The following is a 5777-nucleotide window of genomic DNA, read 5'->3' as shown; positions in this document are numbered from 1 at the left end:
TACAATAATAGTCCTATATATCTGATATAGTTTTAGAGAATAAATAGTAAACATTTAAGAGTAAAACAAAAAAATATTAAATCTACTTCTAAATAGATGAATAATGTTTGCGTTCTCCGAGGAAACATTAATCAAATTTAAAATCATGTAAAACGAAATTATACTATAATATAGAACATATTATTATTAATTTTATACATATTAATGGATAAATACATCAAATCGGACAGGCAACGGATATATGCGTTCGAAAAAGAAGAGTGGATACTTCAAACAATTAATATACGAAACGTTTTGTACACGAAAATTCTGGCACAGTTTAATTGTATACGACGTATTTGTACATTATAATATTTTAATTATATATTATTTTTATTCTCATGTACAAAACTTACGTACTCGTTCTAAACATGTGCAGTTGGAATCCTTCGTAAACGATTATTATGTCGTTAATTACTCGACAAACGTAACAAAATTATCTTATCTCAGCAATGGCTGACCTTCGGCTTCGAAGAAAAAATGCGTGCCAAAAGCGAAGCATTAGCAAGGTACAGATGACACACAGGAAAATTTTACATTACGTAAACTTATTAGAACACAACGATTTTACGTTCAGAAAATGCAAAATGGTCATGTAGCGCGTGTACAAACAAACAATGCACATTTACGGGACAATTGAAAGAGCAAAATTTTGTGTAAAATATTTACTTTTAAAAGAAGCGCAAAAAAAATAGAAAAAATGTTTTATTAAATTTTTAATGATAAAGATTTTTCTAAGTACGCACAAGTTTTGGCGTAAATTGTAAAATATGTTATAGTGATTCAACAATTCAATTCGTAACTGCAAATAATAATTTATAAATAATTTACGCAATAACGTACGTTTAAATAAGTGATATTTATAAACAGATATTTACAAATGGAAAATGTATGTTCAGGAAAATAATAGACATTTAGATAGAGAAAATTAAAGCGGTAGTTATAGTGAGCCTTGAAATGTTAAAAATGTAGGTGCTTTATCGTAATTATTAAACAGCGTTATAGATTATGCAGTGCGCAATATGTATTTTTTTTTCACAGTATACAGATATGATAGTAATGTAGAGGATAAATGTGTATAAGGAAATTGCTATGAAAATACAAGGTGTTTATAAGAAAAACAATTTATTCGATCAATATTTTCTTTAGCAATAATAAACATATTTTTGGTTTTACCGATTAACATGAATCGCTCGCTCATGCTTGCAAATCTCTTATCATTATTGCTCTCTTACACACACGCACACACAACACTCATTCGTTTATACACGCGCTTATTTTTCTTTTCACGCTCGATGGACATATCCACAAATATCTTGAAAGGTACCTACTTACTGATTTATCGATCGCAATCTTTTTCTACACATACGTTTATATAATCATAATATATATATAGCACAAAATTGCTTAACGCACGAGCCTCGTGTCAGATGTGTCGCGCTAATAGTATTTGCTAATTAATTAATTTACCCGGTATAATTAATAAATTAAACCGGGAGAACAGTGCCTCTGCGCGATCATACTCGTCGTTCGTCATCTTCGTTGTGGGACTATCATCGCTAGCGAATTAACGAAATGTCAATGTCGAACAATTAGTCTAAACTAGTCTTAATCATCGCACATAATTAATCAACTAGTTAATCATAATGGTATGTTACAATCTGTACGTACGTACGAAAAACCGGGATCTCTGGTAAGCTTCGAGTTTTCGCGAGTTATCTCGTCGTCCTCGTTCGATAACTCGTTTCATTTGTATTTTATTTGAATTCTGGAAAAAAAAAGAGAAAACCCGATTGCGCTACCAATCGATCAGGTCCAACTTATGCTATCTTTGGTCCTCTAGCCGCTATGATTCGTTGCCGGATATGCGAATTTCATTTGCATCGTCGCTTTTCGCCATCTCTTTTGCTTACGTTCACGCGAGGACGGATAATACTTTGAAGATTTTGAAACATCGGATATTCCTACGATAGGAGAAATACCATCGTATTTACATAAGGCTTTCGCGAGTGCTTAAAAGCTATATTTCAACAGTTTCATACGCGAGTCTGCGATCGTGTATATTGTAACGTCAATTGTTTCTTTTTTCTGTGTAGATAAAGTACAGCGTGCTTATCACTTAAGCTACACATTTCGCTTTCCTTTACGTATACAAAAATAATCACTTCCATTCACGCTTTTCTTTCACAGCAATAACTTCCCGCGGGAAGTGTATCTTAATTAATGACGTATAAAATCGACGTCCGTATTGTTACCGATAATTACAAAGGTGTATGCTAAAGAGCGAGGACAAAACATAAAAATTGGAATCGCAAATAACAAATAGGAGAGAATTTAAAAATACTAATCAAATAAGAGATCATGAAATGATCAAAACTGATCTCATTAAGTCGACGATAACGTTTCTTCGATATTGTATTATTTTTAAAAACACGTGACTTTGGCTTCGATGGACTATGATACGTGATAGTAGAAAATAGTACTCAATTCATAGCTCTCGATTTATACGTTTTTAGATGTAATGTAAAACTGAAATAATACATAAAAATAGCTTCTCCATTATTCCAAACGACAAATTAATTTTCACATTAATTACATGAGTTTATCGATTATGCGTGGTCTTAATAATTTATTAGCCAAAATGCTTACTTCAAATTTATAAAAAATGTTACATTCTTCATTAAAGGAACGTATTAAAAATAATTTTGATATCTGCATTGAGGCATTATGAAGCTTAAATGTACGTTAAGCACACATATTGTTTATGTATTTAGAGGTGGAGATGCACTTTTTTTTAAATAGTAAGAGTGCAATGATATTTCATAAATATGAGTCGGATATACGACGATACTAAAGAAAGGCACGTTTAGGCACTTTGTTTTACTAGCAACCTCAGGTCGATCAAATCGAATTACATATACATTTATTGCGAGGACAATTAATGGTCCGAATTAATAATAAAAAATTTTTTCAATTTAATTTTCACTCGCTTGCTGCAAGAATGAAAACACAAATAGTAATAATTGTAAAAGCATAAATTTACGAATACATACAATATTCTGCATATGTGCCTCAAGAAATATAATATATATGTATTGTATATTTATATATGTACAGTTTTAACCATTCAATTTTGCAGATGTCATTATAATTATTATTTCTAACGACAGATATATATATATATATATATATGTGTGTGTGTGTATTGAAAGTTTAATTACTATATTGATATTAATATACTCTAACTTGAGTAACATACAGGGTGCTCTCGGGTTAAACCGCCAAACTTAAAATATAAATTCAGGACATGAAAACAAACAAAAATTTACTTCTGGACGTATGCTCGCAAACGCTTCGTTCAAGAGATATTTACTTTTAAAGTTACAGAACTGTAGGAGTGAATAATGTCGAAATAAAGTCTATCCTCTTTATTGCTTTACAATAATCAAAATTTAATTATTAAAAATTTTATTCGAAATGATGACCTCTAGCCCAAAGACAAGCATTACATCTATCGATGAGAGAACGAGGAACGAGTGACTGACTGACATTGTGCGTCTGTAATTTCTTCGCACGCTTGCACAATCCTCCGCACTAATGATCGTAAGTCATTAACGGGCACTTCATACACTTTTTGTTTCAAAGTATCCTAAAAATCTAATGGTGTTAAATCCGGTGAACGCGGAGGCCGAGCACGACCGATCTATCTTCAGGAAAAATGAGTATTAAGTCACTGTTGAGGACTTCTGTCATAGTAAGCAGGACAGCCAATCGAAACCAGAAATTTATTCTCGTATTGAAAGAAATGTTTTTCAAAAGGTCATACAATTCATTATTCACAAAAACATGACATATTTCAGTTATTTATTCCTACAGTTCTATATAACTTCAGAAGTAAATATCTTTTGAACAAAGCGTTTGCGAACATACGTCCAGAAGACAATTTTTGTTTGTTTTCAGGTCTTGAATTCATATTTCGAGTTTGGCGGTTTAACCCGGGAACACCCTGTATAGTCAAAGTGCGAACCTTGAAAATATTTAAAAAATTAAAAACTTGAATCTTCTTGATTATATCAGTGCATCTTACAATCGAAACAATTAAATTGAATACGTTATAAAATCTTATATTTGCGAACTTTGAATCGATTAAAATTGTTAAAAATTAAAATTCATCTGCCATACTAATTATTTTAAATCGGACAACATGATGTAAAAAAAAAAAGAAATAAAAGAAGACATCAGTCAGAAATAATACACATCAAAGCTTATGTAACAATAAATTCTAACTGAAAGTCAGAAATATATCAGACGATACAGAAATATATACGGCATTGGATGCGTTTTAATGAAAAACACACGTGTCGTTCGATTTATGTAAATACTCTGCGTTCAATTACATGTTTCACACTTTAATAATTATACCTTCGAAGAAGAAATATCGCGGTGTGGTGATTTCAACAAAAAATATTTACATTATTTCTCACCTGAGTGTAAGCGAGATCGGCTCGCGAATACAGAGCGCCAAACATTTTTGGCGCTGGCTGATGATCCTTGAATTACAGCGCCTCGAATCTGTATCGTGCAATCACGCGTGCAATCGCGGCTGTGTGTATTTATCGTTTTTGAGATAAAGCCGGCTTATGTCACTTTCGTGATATGCCGGTTTCTTTCGTTTCGTTTGAGATGCACATATCCTACTTCGATAACTTGCGTTACACTTTCGTGGACATCCCGGATATTCCGAACATTCCGAAACATCGACACTATCGATACATCACTAGAGCTGCGACCATTGGAGTATAACTTGCAGTTAAATCAGGCCGATAAAATGAAAGGAGTGATTCGATGCGAAAGTACACATCGCGTCTAATATGATTTATATTCGCGTTCCAACCGACACGGATATACGATATACAACGGTGCTGTTTTGACGTCGAGATGTATCACGTGTTGCTCAAGAAGCTGGTATTAGCATGTTGCATACATATACACACTATTGAGAGAATAAGTATAATCATTGATATGACAAAGACGAAGCGCTACATCTCGAAACAATTCTCTCTTTGATACACGTGCATTACTACACGTTAGTCGTTTATTTGTAAAATTAATTGAAAATGCACACGTGTCTTCACGTTGAAGCGACATTTGTTAATGCGGACATGAGACGTTTCCGATATTTTGTATTGACATATTATAATACCAACGTGCCAAACCAGATAATCACGCGAGTTAAAGGTATATAAGCGTTATCTTTAATCTGTGAACGTATCTCAGACTTCCGATCTTACACAATTTCGATGAGAGACAACAAATTATTTTCGTTTATATAAAACATACAGCACTGAGATCTTTTCTTCTACTTTAATTCGAGAAGTAATATCTTTTCGAGATTTGACTTTACCTTACTATATTCAACCTCGCACAGTAATTAAACTATCTCACGTAAAAGACGCTGAATTCCTGCAGGCTGTCTCAAGAATACATTTTGATATATTCATTCATTTTGATATACACACGCTCAAGTGATATGTTTATTACTCCGTCTAATCAATTCCGGAGTTGAAGTATCTACGAAATCTCGCTTCCCCGACAGCCGGTCTCGCAGTACTCGCAGTAATTGCCCTCCCCCAACCGATCATGGTAGTGTCGCGATCCAACGATACATACCGCTCGGTTATCCGGTTCAAGGGCCTGGTACGCGTTCACGGACGAAGTGTCTGTCAAATGAACGAGTC

Source organism: Cyphomyrmex costatus, unplaced genomic scaffold, assembly GCF_001594065.2.
Source record: "Cyphomyrmex costatus isolate MS0001 unplaced genomic scaffold, Ccosl1.0 scaffold75, whole genome shotgun sequence".
Classification (NCBI taxonomy): domain Eukaryota; kingdom Metazoa; phylum Arthropoda; class Insecta; order Hymenoptera; family Formicidae; genus Cyphomyrmex; species Cyphomyrmex costatus.
The sequence above is the reverse complement of the archived record's forward strand: the minus strand, read 5'-3'. Positions refer to the sequence as shown.